Below are 20,429 nucleotides of genomic sequence, written 5' to 3'. Positions count from 1 at the left end.
GTGGTTTTTAGCGGCTGTTTCATCCCCGCCAGAGGTAATACAAGCAGCTATCACACGACACGCGTTCCGCTTTCTGTGAAGCGGATCCGTTGAATGGGTCTGTAGGTCTCAACTCCACTGAAACCGTGATCTGGGTGGCTTGGGAGTACCAGCTCTGCCAGAAAAGTGATTGGCGCTTCAATCGTGTATTCTCTTTGAGGCGCTCCGTGCGTCAGAGCACCCGGCCTGCGCATTAGTGCAGTATTTCCTAGGATACGCCGCCAGGTGGTTCCTAGAGAGTCCCGAGCCTCGCCCCAGGGTGGAAGCACTCCCTGCTTATTTTTATCCTTGTGTTGCTGTTGTGCGGCGCTTGCGTGTCCAATGCCCACGTGAAGACATTTCCTTGTGGAGCGCCCGTGATTTCTATGCCGCCTACGAGGAAGTGCGACCGGGTCCCGCAAGGCCAGCAGTGCCAATGAAATTCGCCTGGCGGCGTATCGCTGCTGGCTGCCTTGATGCACGGCGCGCTAGTCTCCGGTGGAAGCTGGCCCATGGTGTCCTCTTACTGCGTCAACGTTCGCACCTTTTTCGGATATGTCGCACGGACGGTTGTCCGTCTTGTGGCATGTCTGAGACAGCAGAACATTGTTTTTTGCGATGCCATATTCCACTTCTACTGTGGAGTAGGGTGGTGCAAATATTTGAGCCGTTGCCGGTCGTACGCGCAGAGCGGAAGCAACTAGCATTGCTGATTTCGGAAATTACCTTCCAAATTTGGATTCGCCGGTGCCGGCTGGACTTTGGTGGCCCAGATGTTGGGAGCATAGCTATTTTTCAGGCAGCGAGAGCCGGGCTGCGTGCACGTATCATCCGTGAGCAGTCATTATTTGAGTCTGTGGAGTGCTGTCGCCGCTGGCTTACAGCGACTCGGCTCTTTGATCACGATGAAGGTGAGTGGCATATCAAGTTCTAGTAAGCCCACTAGGACTGTACTGCCCCCCCCCCCCCCCGCGTAGCGACTCTTCCGGAGTTTCAGGATTGTTCGCAGGGTATGGCACGTACAAAAAGCAATCTGCCTTTGAAGCGTTGTTATCTGGTATGTAAGATAGAGTTTGTGTAAAAGAGGCTACCTCCATAGGTAGTTTTCTTGCTTGATGACAATACACACTCTGCCGATTGGCGAAAAGGGGAGCCGAATGACATCAAATGGAACGAAGAAAGAGAAAAGGCTTTTCAGGAACCCTGGAGTTTCAGGATTGTTCGCAGGGTATGGCACGTACAAAAAGCAATCTCCCTTTGGAGCGTTGTTATCCGGTATGTAAGATAGAGTTTGTGTAAAAGAGGCTACCTCCATAGGTAGTTCTCTTGCTTGATGACAATACATACACTGCCGATTGGACAAATTTTACGTCTCGCCAGGGCTGTCGGATTTCATCTGCCGCTGTGTGACGCGACCTGCTGGGGATCTCACGGATCATGTTGGTGTTCTGTTATCTTTACCTGGCCTGGTAAATTTTCGCTCTGGCTCCAGTTTTTGGTATAGATTGAGAAGTTACCCGTCAAAAAGAACTCGTTACAAGTTAAGTTACCATGTGCAAAATGTAACTAAGTTAATAACGAAGTTCTTCAGCGTGAAATGTAACTCGCAGTTACTGAGTTACTTAAAAAAAAGAACGAGTTACTTCCAAGTTACTCAGGACACAAAATAGCATTACGCAGGTGCAGCGCGCGTGAGCAGTTGTGTTAGACCTTGATTTGCCTGAGGAGGAGTGCAACACGCTTAGATCGTTTTCGTCTATGTCCAACAATAGACCTCTCCCTGTTTGTAAAAAAATGACGTCATAGTGTTCGACAGCGCCAAATTTTGGTAGAATTGAACTATGTTCGAAGCTAGAGGTGAACAAGGTCGCGCCCGAAAGCCACGGTCATGAGAGGATTACGACATGGTCCCTTAAAGGGACGCGACCCTCGGTCCTACTTTTCTTTCAATGGGAGACAGCGAGCAAGTGTCCGTTCGTGGAACCCAGCCCTCCTTCCGATTTGTTTCGGTTTCAGTCTGTCTACCAATGTCATGATGATGTTTCTCTGGTAGAGGTCTATTCGAACGCTTTGCATCTTACCCCTTGTGGGCGCACAATGGTTCAGCTTCATTTCAATGGCAGCGGTTCTTATTTCCTGAATGAAATACTGTCATTGATTGAATACTTATGCTTGTTACGCTACATCGCCTTGCGGCATAGAGTAGCGGGGGTACAAAAACGAAAACTGAGCATGAACGTAACATTACAGCAATCACAGCAATATCACACGCGTCAAAGCTGAGAAAACCAACCTAAGACTGATACACTTCACTGCCGAACCGAATACAGTTTCCATTAATCCAATCAGTACTCTTTGCATTATTAAAAGTAAAATATGTCTCTTGTATGAGTATGAAAGAGGAGAGTCTATGAACCTTCCTGTATATTGTAATTCCAGTCGTATCTAGTTTTCGGAAAAAATGAACGCCTAAAAGCGTCTGTTTTGCAATGATAGGGCCTCAGCTTCCTGTGGTGGTCTAATCTTGGTGAGATAAACGTAGGAGGGCTCAGATACAAATCCTTTGAAATACCAGTCCTGTCATTTACGATATCCCCCAAAAACTTAAGTCGCAGTTGCCTTCTTCTCAACGATAAGGTATCCCACCCCAACTTTGCCTTTAACTCAGTCACACTATTTCGGGCACCCATACAGTTAAATACCATTCTTGCAGCTATGTTTTGGACCCTTTCAACCCTGGCCAGTCGATGATGGTGAATCAGTTGCACTTGAATCAGTTACACTGATTCTGAATTTCTGTTTCTGAATCAGTGTAACTTCTTGAGGATCCCATACTGTACAGGCGTATTCTAAAATCGGCCTGATCATTGTAGTATAAGAATCGCTTTTAGCCTTGAAATTAGCCTGCCTGATGTTGCGATAAACAAATATATCATTATCACGTTTTATCACGAATATCACGTTTTATGGCAAAAAATGCCATGAAGGAACCGAAGAGAAAGCAAGAAGATATGTGGACGTGTGTGAAAAGCGAGTTAAAAGTAACTTGGAACTTAACTTAAGTTACTTTGGCAAAGTTACCTGAAAAAGGAACGAGTTCCTCTGAAAGCTACCACGGCGCAAAAGTACCGAGTTAAGTTATAAGTTACCAAAAAAAGGAACTTAGTTACATTAACGAGTTACTTGTAACGAGTTACCTCGAACTCTGGTTTTTTGGCGCCTGAACGTGTCTTTGCTCAACGACCCCGAAATTAAAAACGACGTAACAAATTGGCTTGCAGATGTTTCTTCCGCGCCCGATTTTGGGCCTAGTCAGTGGGAGGCTCTGTAGCTGGATGCAGCACACCGTTTTCGACATTGGGGCAGACAGCGCGTCTTGAACATCGGCAGTGTAGAGATCAGGTGTTAGCTGTGCTTCGCCACCCTGACTTGCGCAGTCCTGAATCTGCGCCCGATATCGAGGACGCGCGGAGGCGCCTAGCATCTCTCCGAATGCAGTCCTGTTTATGCAGTCCTGCAGTTTATTGCGCAACGCAATGTGGTGCGCTGGTGCCGCGAGGCATATTGCTCCCGTGTGTTATTCAAGCGCTATGTGGCAGAAAATCCGGACTTAGGAATTACTGAGCTCCGGTCAGCTAACGGCTCAATTCTGACTAATCCCGGTGACATTCAGGAAGCAATGCGTGAGCATTGCGCGGCCCTTTATCGGGAGTCACCTCACGACGAGCGTGTTGTCAGCCGAGAATGCCCACTGCCGGCGAAACAATGGAGCAGGTTGATTCAGGGCCGCTCACGCAAAATGAAGTTTTTGCGTCTGTCTCCTCAATGACGAGCGGAAAGTGGCCTGGCATTGATGGCCTCCCAGTTGAGTTCTACAAGCGCTCCTGGAGCGCAATTGGTTCTTGCATGACTCGGGTTTTTAACATCTGCTTAACCCAGGGGTAGTTATGCCCTAGCATGCAGAATGGTGTTGTTCTGCTGTGCAAAGACAAGTCTCGAGAACTGGACTCAGGTGCTTATCGTCCGATTACTTTACTGACGAGCGATTATAAGAGCTTAGCTAAAACTCTTCTGTTTCGTGTTTCACCTCTGCTGGAGAAGGTGTTGCATCCTTGCCAAGCATGTTCTGTCCCCGACAGGTCCTCAGACCTTCATAGAATCGCTCTTCGCGATGCCATCCACTGGATTAACAGTAGCTATGCACCCCGCTGTGCTGGCATCCTTCGATCAATCCAAGGCATTTGATCGTGTGGGACACGCATACCTGTTCTCTCGGCTGGGGTCATACGTGTTCGCCATTGCTTGGGTCAGGTATGTGGAAACGTTGTATAGGGGGGCTAGAGGCGTTGTCTCTGTCGCTGGCGGCCTGTCGTCCCTCTTTGATATGTAACTTGTGGGGTCCGTCAAGGATGTCCTCTCTCTCCCGCCTTGTACGCCATCGCCATCAACCCTCTACTCGAGAGACTATGCTCGCTTCCTGTTACATTGACCCTTTAATGATATGTGCTGTGCCTAGCCGCATCTCGCGCATCGAGGAATCGTTGCTTCATCGTTTGCGGCCTTTTTGCCCCACGTGCCAACTAGAAGCTGACGTGCCACACATACTCCTTGACTGCCAGCGGTACGAAAACCACCGGTCGAGTCCGCGGCGCCGCCTTGCTCATCTAGGCTACCTAGATGAGATAATAATAATAATACTAATAAAATACACTGACGTCGTTGTTGTTGTTGTTATCGTTACCCACACATAGTGCTAACACGGCGAGAGTGAGACTGAGTGTGCGTCTCTTATAAAAAATACTACGTGCAGCAGATGATTATCTTTGCGATAAACCTTATATTCCAGCGGCAGCAGAATGTATTCGGAAAGGCTTCGAGTGTGTGGGGTTGGGGTGAGCCCAAGACGTGGTGTTGATGGTCGCGCACTGCTTCGTTGGGTACTGAAGCTCGCAGTCGATATGTTGGAATGACTATTTCATTTTTTGTTCTATTTGAGTCATTATTCACTTGTATTCATTATTACTCACCTATTTCGTGAAGAGTCGTGTGCTTGTTAGCATTTGTAAACTGGTTTGGTTTAAAAATGGTGAGAGGTACAGCATGTAGCCAATGATGTCCTCATTTACCCGTTCCACTCAATAGTATTCTTACAAAATACAGGGTGTTTCAAAAAACGTGTCATTCGGACTTTATAAAAAAACGGGGCGACGGAAAAATACGGGGTAAACGGCATTTTGTGGCAACTGAATTTGCCACCATGTAAAAATATTTTCATTTATTTTAATTAAAAGAAATTGAATTTCTTTAATTGAACTCCAAAATTTCCCAAAGTCAACCTAACGTTTTTTTTTTACAGAATTAGAGAGCCCGTAGCGAACTTCGCTCGATATTGCAAATAGAACTGCCCAAAAAAAGTCCCAAAATTGAGGCTGCAGAGTTTCGGGTATTCAACGGCGCACAAAATCAGTCGCAAAGACGCGCGGAGAGCAGGACGTGCTCCTGCCCCCACGAAGCTAGTACACTGTTAAAACAGAACTTCACCGCATAGCACGCTCCTAGCCAACCATCATTCCGAATGATATCATTCTGTGTCCTGATTTGTTCAAAACAGGGGGGAGGCGCCTATCTGGGACAAGATAATCTGTCCCAGATAGGCGCCTCCTGCCTGTTTTGAACAAATCAATGCACATAATGATATCATTCGGAATGATGGTTGGCTAGGAGCGTGCTATGCGGTGAAGTTCTGTTTTAACAGTGTACAATTTATCGCCGAACCGGCGTGCAGCACAAGACGTGCCGATAACAAGGCGGTTGACATTGCACCATACGTTGATAAGCGGCAAACAAAAATGATTCCGCCTCTTTTTTCCCGTCTTCTTTTTTTTTGACCTTCTATCTTTCATGGGGGCAGGAGCATGTGCTGCCCTTCGCGCATCTTTGCGACTGATTTGGTGCGCTGTTGAATACCCGAAACTCTGAAGCCTCAACTTCGGGACTTTTTTTGGGCAGTTCCCTTTGTAATATCGAGCGGATTTCTTGGTGGTTCTGACTAAGTTCGCTACGGGCTCTCTAATTCTATAAAAAAAAAACGTGAGGTTGACTTGGGAAATTTTGAAGTTCAATTAAAGAAATTCAATTTCTTTTAATTAAAATCAAATGAATCTATTTTTGCAAGATGGCAAATTCAGTTGCCATGCAAGTGCCGTTTACCCCGTATTTTTCCGTCGCCCCGTTTTTTTATCAAGTCCGAATGACACGTTTTTTGAAACACCCTGTATATGGGTGTAAGCGAATCAAAGTAAAGAAATGAATCCCCTTCTGTATTATCACTGCTGCGCAAAAAAAAATCGTTTTTTCTCGGATGTATAGACAACATGCGTTCCTGAGCCGCTTTCTCTTTTTTGTTCGCGACAGTCGACTGGCGATATCCTGTTACATTCAGAGCGAAGCTCTTTGTTTCATCGGCGTACGGCCGTGTTTTCACGCGTGGACAATTACTAACGTCGATAAATAATACGGATTTCTGTAGTCGTGATGAAACTTTTTTGGTTTTCGCTCGTGGCGTGTGCATGTGAACAATGCCAGTGAGTGATGTGTTTGTGAAGCTGGGATCCGACTTGACAAGTAAGTTCTTTGTGGTTGCCTTTTCGTGTGACACGAGTGATAAATTTAGGTACTATTGCGTGAAATAATCGGTTTAAAAAATCAGGGTTATCGCGTTTGTATTGCAATTTGTAGGATGGTACGAGCATTTTTAATAGGATTGCGTCGCGAACTTGCTGAAGTCCTTGTTTTGGGCAGCATTTTTTATGAATGCTCGTCGGGGGTCTTGTTGCGCTGCATTTAATGTGCTTTCCTCAAGAGGTGTGCTTTGCTCTTATATTTGTTTAGTTTACGCGAAATAAAAGAATGAGCTTTTGTATGCTTGTGTATGATTTTCTGACGCCCGATCGAAAAATCCATCAAGACTCCATCAGAAATTCTAATGGTCCATTAGAATATTTTGATGGACCATCAAAACAGCTTGTCGGTACATTAACAACTCCTAGTGGTCCAACAGAACTGTTAGCGGTCCGACAAATGATGTCCCAGAGTCCGTCAGGTAGGCCAAATGGCCGCACAAAAAGGCCTGATGGTACCACAGGGCCCCTGACGGCCCAACAAAGGGTATCTAACTGCCCATCATGTGAGCTTAGTGATCCCACAGGAGAACTTAATGGTACGTCAACGAGGCTTTGCGGTCGAACAGGTGATGCCTCATTGTAGATCACTGGTCGCCAAAGCACTTCATACAGGACGCCGTAAATGGCAGAACTGCAAAAGCTAAGACGGAACCTGCGTCCTGTCCCGTCCTAGTCATGTCCTTTAGTGTGTCCTTGTGTCGAAAGTTCTAGCTGTTATAAAAAAATTATGCCCACGTTCTTCCAATATTCAATATGGCAGCTTGCGTTGTCCTGACAGGCCGATAGACCTCCGGCCTAATTTTTTTATGCCTTCATACTCATTATGACTCAGAATATTCTAATATTTCTTCAAGATGCAGTCGTTCGTGATATGTGACCCCCATAAAACTTCCCTAAAACTGAACAGCTCTCAGAGAGTCACCGCCGAATTCATGAACGAGCCACGACTCGACACTCCGCCTCGACTCCAACGAGTGGAGGAAAGCACCGCTCGTCCACTCTAACTTTCGAAAAGATAAAGGCACTCGGCAGGCTTGAGTGTGTAAAAGGGTAACCTTGCAGAATAGGGCGTTGCTGGCTCAGGTTATTCAAGAGGCAGGCAGGGCCCCTCAGCTTCGACGGTCAAGGGAATGTCCCCAGGGGGCAAATAGGTCGTGTTTTGACGGCAGCGACACCTAGTTCGAAACTAATCGAGTTTGGTACATGAAATAGTTTCGTGGCTTCGCCGCAACTACAATGCATTGAATCGATTGCGTTGCAGTCGCTGAACTTCCGGCTCTTCGGAACCGGCTCTTCCGGAAACACATACGGGCTTCCGGTCTCCGGCTCGTCTGTGCGGTGCATTTGTGCCTGGTTGGTGGAGCTTTTGTGGTTTTTCGTGCCCTTTGCTGTTTGCTGCTTATTGAAGTCTTTGCGGAATGTGGCGTGGAAGCCCATGAGCCATTACCGCGCCGCGAAGTGGTGCAACCAAACTCCCGGAATTTCGCTTTTCCACTTCCCAACCGACGATGACGAGAGGTACGTATGTTTCTCACACTGTCAAGTGCATTTGTTTGGCGCTGTTTGTGCACTTTTGAAATTGTCTCTGAAATGAATTCAATGTGTTTTCTGGGGGAACGTACGCCAACTTGTCCGAAGCTGGCGAACACCGGCCAAAGGACCGTTGGCTATGCTGCGTCCACTTCACCGAAGACCAGTTCGCCGGAGCAACAGAAAAGCCACGTGGAAACGCTCGCCCATCTGTGCGAGTGACGGACCGTCGGCTCAGTTCTTTGGTAGGTATGCTGGTTCCACAAAGTAGGTATGCTGGTTCCTAAACTCAAATATAGCCAGTCGCAGATTTTCAGAACATGTACGCAATGATTTGTATTGCTTTCGGCAGAATTCTTCGATTCGTTACAGGAGCTCCATCGCGCCAGGCCTTCTCTGTGTCAGTATAATGAAGTGAAACTATATGGACTTAAACAACATACCATAACCGAAAGCCAAAGACATCCAGAAGCCCAAACACATGCAGGATGCCTCCTCGGCTATAGCATAGCGAAAATATAACAACACCGACAAACAAAGCTATGGTGATTCGTACACCTGCTTCTGCAAACCATGCCTGACATCTTATATGGAGCCAAAGTTTTTATCATTTTTGTTCTAGATTGTCCACTCCCCAGTTGTTTATTCATTGTGCGTAGTGGGTACAGTGCTGTAGGTTATGTCACATTACATTTAATATTGCGGCCAAATTGTTTCATAGACATACTTAGTGACGAACACGTGTCATCCATGTCGGCCCCATCTACCTCAGGAACTGTTACCAAAATCTTGCCTCTAGGTAACATGTTTTGCATAATATTTCATGACATGTGCTATAGGGTTTATTTACGTGACGTCACGGATGCGCGTCGTCCGCTCCGACGCCATATTGTGCTACCACTGGATCGGAATATCTGTGCGTGTTGACGACGTTGGCGGACTGTCTTTTGGATAGCTTCCTTCCACAACGGATATACGGCTTCATATGTGACGAAAGTGCAAGCAAGAAACATATAGACAGCTTGGACGGTGACTATCTGCCCCGTTATCGAGCGAACATAGAGTTATGCTTTGGCGTTGATCCGTACCAAGTCCGTACGCTCTAAAGCGTGGTGACTGTGCACACGATTTGTCATTGTGGCCTCAGGTGGACCATAGTGATATCAACGAATACTTTGTGATGAAAAATAGCTTTATTTCTAAGAAGCAACTCAAGGCAAGGAAGGCACTGGAGGCATACATTTTCTTTTTTTGCAAGTGAGAAACCCGGACTGAGAGAGATTCAAGATGATCACATATGCTTGAGCCTTCACAGGTGAGAACCTTAATATGACTCCTTGATATGTCTTATCGCCACAATGAGGTATCACAACATGAGGATGCTATGTTTAAATTATATGTAATTATAAATAAATTATATATATATATAAATATAATTATATATATATGTAATTATATATATAAATTATATGTAATTATAAAATATTAAAAATATGTTATAATTTACCACAACGTTATAATTATACTACGATAATACGATATTGCATGTGGGTACTACTACTCGAAGTAATTACGAATGAATTACATACTTTTCAAATAGAAATTATGTTCACTGAAACACTGGATATTTTGGTGTTCGAAACTCAAGCAATTCTCTTATTCCTAATTTCTCTATTTGTACATATTGCTTCGCACAGCGCTGTTGCAGACACATTCATATGACACTAGATGTACGTGCAAAAATTAAATAAATAAAGCAAGATTAAGATGTTGAGAGGAAGGGGGGTATACAAGTGTGGTTATAGTAAATCATCGATAACATGCACACTCTACGAGACCTCTTCAAGTTTTCTGTTTCATATTTCCAATATTTTTGCAGGTGAACCATTCCGAAACATTGTCTACACCACATATCACGGTGTGGATTTTGTTTCAAAAGATTGAGAAATTGTGACAGCCCCACTGAGACTGCATGGCACCCGTGCCACATGTGGCTGCCCGCAGTTTGCTTCTACCTGGAGGCTGGAGTCCTGAAAGAAAAAAAAAAACTGTATAGACTCGGAGAACAAGAGCCTCCCTGCACACGTCAGGAAAGGCAATGCTCACCCAGTTGCAAAAATGGATTTCACATCTGCCAAACCATTTACAGCTCCTACGCCTGACATGATACCACAGCGTTCTTGCTGTGGACGACGAGTAGTCCAAGTAAAGTGCCCATTTTACGCAGCAAGCAAGAAGCTTGAGCAGCTGCCCAATAAGCGTAATAGCTGTGTATGACTTAATATGGGTGAGCTCATAGCCTGCGATACTCATGCCTACTATTATCAGGTGCAATGTCAAATGCTTGTGTATCAGGTACAGTGTGCAGACTTTGTGCTCTGGAAAAAAATTAAATCTCTGTGCAACGAATTTGTAGGAATCATCAACTTCTTGAAGCTCGCATAAGAAAGGCTGAAGTGTTCTTCAGACATGCTGTTCTCAGAAATGGTGGAAAAGTGGTTCACCCAACAGAGAAAATAGGAGGATTCCGTGCAGATTAGAGCCTTATGTTGAAGCAGATGTTTGTGAGTGTATTATGCATCATGCATTAAGTCAATGGCGAATGTGTACGATATGTTGGTAATGCAGACTTTATTGGTGCCAAATCATAAAAACCATTTCATCACACATAGAGTCGTTTTCATTCAAGACAGCATATCGTTACAAGAACAGTCTGTTAACGTCAAAATAAGATTAGCACTCACTCGAACCACTCGGGGAAAAGGTGCTGGCGCCAGAATTTCAACTTGAACTTTCCACTCTTTTCTATATTGCAAATTCCACGTTTTCAATGTGGAACCGGCTAGGGTTATCGATCCATACCATTTTAGAGTTAAACCTGAATGTTAGCTGCCAGCTAACTATTTTACCACCAGCCACCCTATTTTCACATGTTCTGTGTGACCGTCACTACCGAATGATGATATGGTCAGCCGTTGGTGATATCGTCCAAAAAAGAAAGTAACTGTGCAGTTTGGACATTCACTTCCTCCTCAAGGCCAAAAGGCTGATGCAGCGTTTCCCACTTACGTGGGCATGTCGAATTCAACAGCTTCACTCAGTACGCTCCTGTTGTATTCATCACCGCATAGTTATTTCCAAGCAAAACAGTCGCAAATTGTGTGTCCAGCTACCAAGATTTAAGGGTACGAGCAACAATGCCCAGATTAATCTCTAGACACCTCTGATTTACAGAGATTCATCAGAGCACAGCGCACGACAGCAATTTTGTCGATTTTTGTCGATGGTGATTTACCATCCTTAGATGCCCTCAATAGCTGAACCGGTCGACAACGATTCAAAATCATGTACTTGTTCCTGACTAGTCCGATCACTCTTTCAACATGGATCCAGACGTTTGCCAGCTGTTTCGTGCGCTCAACTTCATTGCCACTCAATGGACGCTCTCCCCCGGTGAATGGTGGAATGTAAAGAGAGCCCTTGCATACAAATCTGTAGTCTTAGGTGCATGAGGAACACCATCATTTCTTCAAAACTTGTTAAGGCGTTGGCACAGGTTTGCTGCACATGCTGTTCCAAAATATTGAACACTTGCATGAGGGCCGGCCAGAAATGACGGCAGTTCAGTGTACAAGGACACTTTGTTGCGTCACTTTGCAGTGCCTCCTCTGTGAATTTCGTTGCCTTTACTGCGTCTCTAAGCTGGCAAGTTTTTGAACTGTGGTGCACAGGCTCTTCTTCCATCCTTGTGATGTCAGCACATGTCAATCGAGTTTGGCATCCTGCGCAAAGAAAAAGACAATAACATGAGATGGTAGTCCATCAGTAGTTATTAACGATCTTCTGGATATCTCCCTATATACACCCTTGTGATATTTGTAAGGGAAAAACAAGAAAAAACACAATGACTCTGCAAACAGGATGTGAAACATTGGAAATATCGGCAAATGTCAAAACTACGGAAGTATTGTACCCAGCACACATACACTGTGGTTGTCACTTCAAGGATCCTGAAAATATGGTCACTTTAGTCAATGTTCAATGTTAGTGAAATCCAATGACCACAATGCAGGTGCTCAGGGGCATATACCTTTGTACTCGTACTTGGTATGTCATCAGAAAGGGCATCAGCATCAAAAGGCTCTGAAATTTGTTAGTTAATGTCATCAACTTAGTCTGAAATGACATAAATATCATAGGACAATTCCTAATTACATAGTGGAAAGACTTGAGTACTACCTGGTGAGGCTAAACTTGATGACACTGAACTCGGTGTTGCGTCCGTGGCAGTTGTGCCTACAGCCGACTGACGCTGCTTGAGCCTTTTGTAGCGGCTTCCATCAGTGGTAGCACCTCTGCTGTCATAGCCTAAGTGCAGGCAAGGTGCCCGATCAGGGTTTCATTCGTCCAAGAGCTGTGACGGAGATCCTGCAAATTGTCCAGTTACTTATTTAGTTGTGAAGTGTGCAGATGATAGTAGTAAGAGGGGAGCGGAGGAACAGTCAATACAAACGTGCAAGAGATCCTGAAAATACTAGAGATGCAAACTGTCGAAGATCATTCTTTACATGGGACAAAGCAGCAATTACAGCAACCCGCACAGAGTGTTCAACGATACAGAATGGGGCACCATTATGTTGGTGATGGTCAACCCGAATCACTGAATTCAGGGATTTTCCCAGTATACACAATGCCCTCCTAAGACAGCCCCAACAGTGCACAAAAAAAACGGCCCCAACAGTAAAATGCAAAAATACCTGACTGTGCCTCGGTTTGTAGGCTATAGGTTTAGAGCCGGGACAGAAAAACCACTATGTGTGTTAACAATGCAAATATAACGCTCTAAATAACTGCACTGAACTGCGAGCAACAATGTATAAACTGCATCTGACGTGTTCCAAAGTCGAAATTGTGTGAAGGTGCAAGAAAGCATCCGCTTGGGCATCATTCTGTTTTATTTTATGCTCATTCCAATTTACCCTTACCTGAGATGAAGTGCCGTGAACAAACCTTGTACTTGTCCAAGTCTGGACCGAGGTCTTGTTGTTTATGCGTGACAACCATTCACGGCTGCGCCTTTCTGATAACTCCCGTGTCTTTTCACTCGTTTAGTTCGGTCCGTTAAAGAAGCGAGGGTCTGGTTGATTGCTCCTAGCCTTCAGCTTCTTCATCTGAGTGCGACTACCGCACCCGATAATGTCACAAAATCCCACGTGGAAAGAATCAGCGGGTAAAAATCACAGCGTAAGCCTTGAGAAAGTACGCAGCAGAGCGGCGATGGTACCACAAAATGGCGACCGGTCCCAGCATGCATCATTTCAGTGACGTAGGTGAATAGCTCCTATAGCCCCCTGTTTTACCCATTCAGATACTCAATTGGCCATTTTGGGAAACCCACTTTGGATGAAGCCACGAACAGTTCGGTGAGCTTCAGATAGATAGATAGATACATATGTAGGGGGGGGGGGGGGGGAACGTGGAAATGTAGATCTCACTGGTGCAACCAGCTGTTCTTTTTGTTAGTGAGCTTCGATTTACTGTGTTTTGTAGTTCTTGAGTGTAGTACAAGCTGCTGAATGCTACTCTGTGGCAATCAAAAACACATCTTACAAATATGGTTTCCTGGTGATTTGAGGAGACATTACACCCAGAACAAACATGAAACATGCCTTCCGATTTCCCAGCAGTGTACTGTGCAGCAAGTCCTATGCACACGAACCGTGCCACTGACCTGCCACCTGCTTCTGTGGCGACTGCCCAGGGTTGCTCTTTGTTCACCTCTGTCTCACATAATTTGTGACATGCCACAATGTGCATATAGCTGTCTTTACCATACAAATGTTGTGCATGACACTGCTTACGTGAGTCAGCGCAAGGAGCAGTAATTGTTATGGTTGCCGTTTAGGTTCCTCGTGTGCTGTGTACTGCATTGAAGTGCATTTTTTCTTGTAGGTCGCGCACAACCTTCTGAGCCTCAAAAGCTGCTGCATCATCCTGTGTCGTCGGTTGTGAGCACTCAACATGAAGAACAGAGTAGGGATATACTGAGTGATGTGGATTCACGCACGACAGAGTATTTCACAGATGAACACAGACTCATATACAGGACAATGCTCACTACTACATACCTGGCCGTCTTGTTCACATTTTCCTGAAGGAATCATCATGTACAGCTCTTCAGAAGCACCGGTTTCCGAAGGTCACATCCTTGTTTCAACAACCAGTTTCTTGCCTTGTTTGTTGCTGATGATGTACCTGGGGAACTATTTACAGGTGCCATGTTACCTTCACCAAACTGTCTAAAGTGTGTTTCAAGACCAGAGGTACTCTTTCTGCAATCTCTGAAGGAAGTGCTACACGAAAAGGGTGTTCTCAAGTTGCTTTCTGCACGTTTGTGTGATCACAGCTTTGGCACTCCATTTTGCAGTGACACATGTAAAGACCAGTTTGTACTGAAGTTCTGTCGTCTTCGTTTACTGTAGCATCTACAGCTTCAAAACTGAGAACTTGTAAAGGTGTCCACTTGCAAGCGAACAGTTGCTGCAAAAAAGACTCAGAAACTTTAGATATGCCACATGTAGCAGTGGCACCAAATATGTGCTCCTTGAATACTTTCTGTGCTGCTTAGCCCCTTGTTCTGTTTCTCTGTTTTCTACCACAGTCAACATTATGACGTGCTGCTCCCATCTTATGATAGGGAGGATGGTAACCAAATGTAAGAGAATGCGAAGGTTCAAACTTTATACGAGATCCTCAAACTTTGATATGTGACGTCACGATACCACAAAATAAATTTGGAAATGTTACGCATCACTTATGGAGCAACCAGTATTTGCACATACGCATTGTTTTTCGCTTACAAATGTGTAGACTTGTTGCTCTGCGCACTTTATACTTTCCAGTCTTTTCCCAATGATACAGAAAATTGTTGCTGCTTGCCACTTGTATATTTTCGATTAATTTCATTGTTCTATTCCCTAGCACACTCTTCTACGATGATAGTTTTTGATTTGACAAATGCATCTCGCATTTCTTATATTTCAGCGCTCAGGGAAGGGAAAATCGTGAAGTTGCGGGGCGCGCCGTAGCAGGAACTGGGAGAGGGGAAGGGAAAGGAGGAAACGAATTGGATTGGATATTGTGTTAGATACTCGACCTTGGGGCAAGCGGTATCTTGCGCCACCTAGCCTGTGATATCGCATGTTTTTCAGCGCCATCTGTTCAAAGGAGCGGGTGAACCAACTGGTACATTTTCTTTCAACTTTTACAGTCCTCCTTGCCACGGAACGCGTTACCATTGTGCCTATGGGAGCTGTGGAGGCCTGAGGCAGGTCTGCAATAAAAATCTTGTTCATCAGTCTGTGCTGTGTGTTGTGTCGTCCGTTTGTTTGTTTCCCGGCACGGGGTTTTTTATCACTTTTACAGTATGAAATACCGAACAGCAAAATTTTTAACAATTGTCTATAAAAGGGCACGTGCCATGTGCGAGTACCATAAGGGCCAGTTCTCACTTGGCGACGCCCGACGCCACGTCGTGAATGGACGGCGGAAATAGATGTGTATTTGCGGCGTTGAGACGGGAGAGACGTCGAGCCAAAAAAAAAATGCCATGCCAAACGTCTTTCACGACGTAGGCGAGAGCTGCCGAGAACGATATACCGGCGACCAATCAGGTGACACAGAAAGACTACGCCTCCTGATTTTTCGTCTGCTTTTGATGACGGAATGCCACTGTGGTGGGAACATGAAGATCGTGTACTCTGACGGGGCGGCAGAAATGCGCCTCTACTTCGGCCGCCCGCTCACGACGTCGCGTCGGGCGTCGCCAAGATGAGAACTGGCACTAAGCATGCATAAAACGACTGTGAGCGTCACAGGTGGACGTCGCTTTCCATATATCCGCCGGATGTCCCGTGTCGGCAGTTTCAAAAATTTTCCTAGGCTTGACGGAATTCTCTGATGGAATGGAGTGTTGCGCGAGAGAAAAAACGCGCGATTGCACTGAGAAGATCGATCCTCCAGGATCTATAGATTGTCTAAACCAAAATGAGTAAGAAACACAGACATTGTGGCAGTCTTGAGTTAATATCCCAAGCTATTCCTCACTTCAATGTTGTGTGTGTGAGTAAATTTAGACACCTCACCCCTTCTGTTTAACCCCGGCAGCAAACGGGGCTGTCGGACTCGCCAAATCACCGAAGACAAGGTATGAGTATAGTATATGTGCTGTCTGCATCCACTTTCACTTTGCGGGCCGATAACAAGGTCGTCGGGGCAGTACCGCTTGCGGTGCTGTTCCGGGAAGCTCTTTTCTTGATCTTTCACTTTGATGCCAACACATCAAAGGAAATGGACACTGCCATCCTAAGTGACGTTTTGGTCCTTCAGTTCCGAAGAGCGTTTATTTTACTTCATTTTTTTACGTTTTTTGTTCACTTCTTTAAATGCTGCATGCGTTGCATATTTTGAAAACGCTTGGAAACAAAAGAACGAATTGAAGCAAGAGAAATTAAATTCTGTCATGACAGGGATCGGAAAAAAAGTCAGAAAGAAACTCTTTTTTTTTTTACTTTCGTGGAGGTCCCATAAGGCCATTAGACCCTTAGGTCCTAATGGTCCCATCAAACCGCTAAACCGTTAGTCCTATTGAAGATGTCCGAAATTACGATAGGCCTATTGGCCTAATGCCTCCGCTAGGATTCAATGTGATGGATTTTTCGATGGGGAGGCTTAGGCCTTTCCCTTGGTCAGCAGTGCTTTGTATGCGATGTCGCATCTCTGGACTTGTTTAGCAGTGTTTTTCTTGTTGCAATTTTCTCCCGCAAAAGTTAAGGGTATATCGTATTATGCTGTCCGTGTGAAAGAGATGTCCTGTGCTTTCTTTATGCAGGGACAATGCAGTTGTGTGTATTGCATTATGCAATAATTTTCTGTTGGCAGAAGTGAGTGTCTTTTTCTCAGTTTATCAGCGTATGCTACGGTTTCTTGCAGTTACAGCTATTGGAGCACAAGTGCGCGTAATTTTTCACGGCTCTTTTCTTCTTTCACTGCTTTTACGCAGAAGAAAGCCACTTGTCAAAGCTGAATTCATGAGAAGTGGGTTGTTTGTTTATTTGTGTTTTGTTAGATGTTGTTGAATGTCAGTATTCACTCTGCTCGATATGTTGATGGAGTAAGCTGTGTGCAGTTATAGGTATTTGTGCAGAAATGCTGGTATCTGAGCATGGAGTAGAAATTCCTATAAAGCACGTCTCCTTGTGCATTCCGAAGCTGCTGTCTGTGTGTGTGTGCTTTTTCCTGATTTGTGACGTCATCATGGCATGTCTGATGTTGGTTAGCATTGTCTGTCTTGTTGCAATTTTACCCGCCGCTAGTATCTTGTTGTTGTCATCTTGTGTTAGCCATTGAGTTTCGTAGCGATGTGCGGTGTCGCTGCAATTATTCCTGAGTGCTCTGCCTTAAGCCTTTTCCCTGCTCACGGAACTTGTGTACCCCTGTCCTGTGCTTTCTTTACGCAGGGACAATGCGACTGTGTATGAAGCATTATGCAAGAATTATGTGATAGCAGATATGGGTGTCTTTTTCTCAGTTTATTAGCGTATGCTTCGGTTTTTGAAGACATAGCAATTCCAGCACAACTCCGTGCAATTTTTCGCTGCTCTTTCCTCCTTTCACTGCTTTTATGCAGAAGAAAGCCGCTTTGTAAAGCTGAATTCATGAGAAGTAGGTTTGTTTGTTTGTTAGATGTTGTTAGGAGCTCGGTATGTTGCAGAAGTAAGCTGTTTGCAGTTATAGGTATTTGTACAGAAATGCTTGCATCTGAGCGCAGGGTAGAAATTCCTATGAAGCACGCTACCCTCAGTGTAAATTAATTACTTTGGATGTGAGTCTGCTTCACTGCATGACAGGACCCGGTAGTCTGAAATGGCGAGAGAGAAAAACTTGAAGCGCTTGATTGATAGTAATCCAAGTAATAGCGCAATTATAGTTTCCATATAAAGTAGAATTTTGAGGCTCCTAAAATTATAGTCGAGCTTGTTAAGTGTAGTACGGGCTTTCTGTGATAGTTTTTCTAAACTGCAATGCAAGAATGAAAATCATTAATATAGTGGGAATGCAATGACATCACATATCTCTTCCCGTAAAGGTGTTCTGTCTTGCGCTCCGTCGTGCGCAAATGGAACTTTGACCCCCAGGCTTCCACGCTTTTTTGCTCGCAGGTGTAGCCCCAGACAACGAGTATATGAGCATAGAAAAGGTTGTGCGCCATGTATTACATAAGCCTGGTGATCATGTTGAGTGTTCCAGTGTCTCAATTATTATTTTAAAAAGCAGTGGTAGTTTACTGCTGTTGTGATTCTAATAATTGAAAGTACCATGGGTACCATGATAAGCAGCATTCATGCACAGTGTTTTTTTGTTTTTTTTTGAATTTCAATGTAAGAGTGAATATCATTGAGCATAGGACAAAGGCAATAATCTTGCGTTTCAATAAATAATAGGAGGGTTTGTCTTTCCCGCTGCCTTCTTTAGACAGGATGTGATGACGTCATGCAGTGGCTCTGTGTTTCAGGTGTCTGTAGCAATGCATTGACCGTTACTGGAGAAAAAGTGCAGCATAAGAAAATGGGACGTTAGTCGGTGGTGTGCATTGTCCTGGATGGATTTACGATTTTCATGCCCGTGCATGACGGGCGCTGGTTGTTGTTCTTGAATGGACATCCCCGCCATTTTCTATCTTCCGCAAAAACGGCCTTGGGAACGAGAGTAGCTCTGGCGTGATTCTGAATAATTTTGTCATGAAATTACTTGAGAAAGTAACCGCTAGGGGGGCGCAGATGCGTGACTTTATAGAGGATTGGATTGGATTGGATTGGAAAAGAAAGAAAAATATGGAGAGGTTAGTCCCGACCCAGTCAGAACTGGCTACTCCAAAACGCGTTTGTTGGTAAACAAAAAGAAAGAAAAAGGTCAGCTACGAAAAATAGGACAAACAAACAAACAACCAAGCAGGATAAAGCATAAAGGAAGACGGGGGAAAGGAAAGGGGAGACGTTCGACGCCGAGAATCACTCACTGCACAATGTCAGATATAGTGCGAACACAATGTCACCGTAGTTTTCACAGAGTGTCCAGCAAGTCCGAAGCGATAAGAAAGTCCACAAGAGCGCGCAATGCCGGCACCTGGTGTTGGGCGGGCCAGCAGCCTAGAACCTTCACAACGGAGAAAGGGCGATTGTCGAGGCGGGCTAGTGCCGCCTCAAGGGAAAGACGAGGCTCTCTGTATCGAGGGCAGGCTTCTATAACATGCTGTGTGTCCTCCAATACCCCGCACTCGGAACAATTCGGTGTGGAAACCTTCCCAAGTTTAAAGAGGAGGCGGCCGGTATATGGCACATTGAGACGTAGCCGGTGAATGATGGAGGTAACGGCCCGGGGGAGCGCTGGGGGCATTAAAAACTGCAGGTCTGGATCCACTTTGTGCAGCAGTGAGTTAACTGGGACGCATCGACGCCAGTGTTCCCCGCTCAGACGTTTCACTACTGCGTTTATCGTGCTCTTTGCATCCCCTCTTGTGAAGTAGACGGGGTGCGTGCGAACGGCACGCGCTAGATGGGCACGCCTGGCAGCCGCATCCGCAGCCTCATTTCCGGGGACACCGCAATGGCCAGGGACCCACTGCAACTGGATGTCATGTCCCCGTGATACGGCAGAAGTGTACACTTCAAGGACGTCATGCACCATTGGAGACAGACATCCCGATCCTGTAGAGTGGAGAATGACTTGTAAGGCGGCTTTGGAGTCGGTGTAGATGGACCACTGAGCTGGGGATGGAGAGGATGCAATGAAGCCAAGCGCCATACAAATCGCGTGCAGTTCCGCCGCCGCCGCAGACGTGCGGTGTGAGAGGCTTGCACATCCTTCAGCTGACAACTGTGGGATCACATAGGCGCAAGCAGAGCCGGAACGCGTCGTTGATGCGTCGGTGAAAACCTGAATCTTCCCTCTATCGCTGTCAAGTACGGCCAAGGTGAGCTGCCGTAGAACTTTATAGAGGAGAAAAAAGCATTATGATTCAGTTCTGTGCCTGGCTGTCGGATGGAGCAGACACATCGTTCTGCGCTCCCTGTGACAGCTGTTGTGGTGGGATCGTTTGTTGTGTAACTAATTCTTTTGTTGTTAGTTGTTGGTGGTGTC

The sequence above is a fragment of the Ornithodoros turicata genome, chromosome 1 (genome assembly GCF_037126465.1).
Source record: "Ornithodoros turicata isolate Travis chromosome 1, ASM3712646v1, whole genome shotgun sequence".
Taxonomy (NCBI): Eukaryota; Metazoa; Arthropoda; class Arachnida; order Ixodida; family Argasidae; genus Ornithodoros; species Ornithodoros turicata.
The sequence above is the reverse complement of the archived record's forward strand: the minus strand, read 5'-3'. Positions refer to the sequence as shown.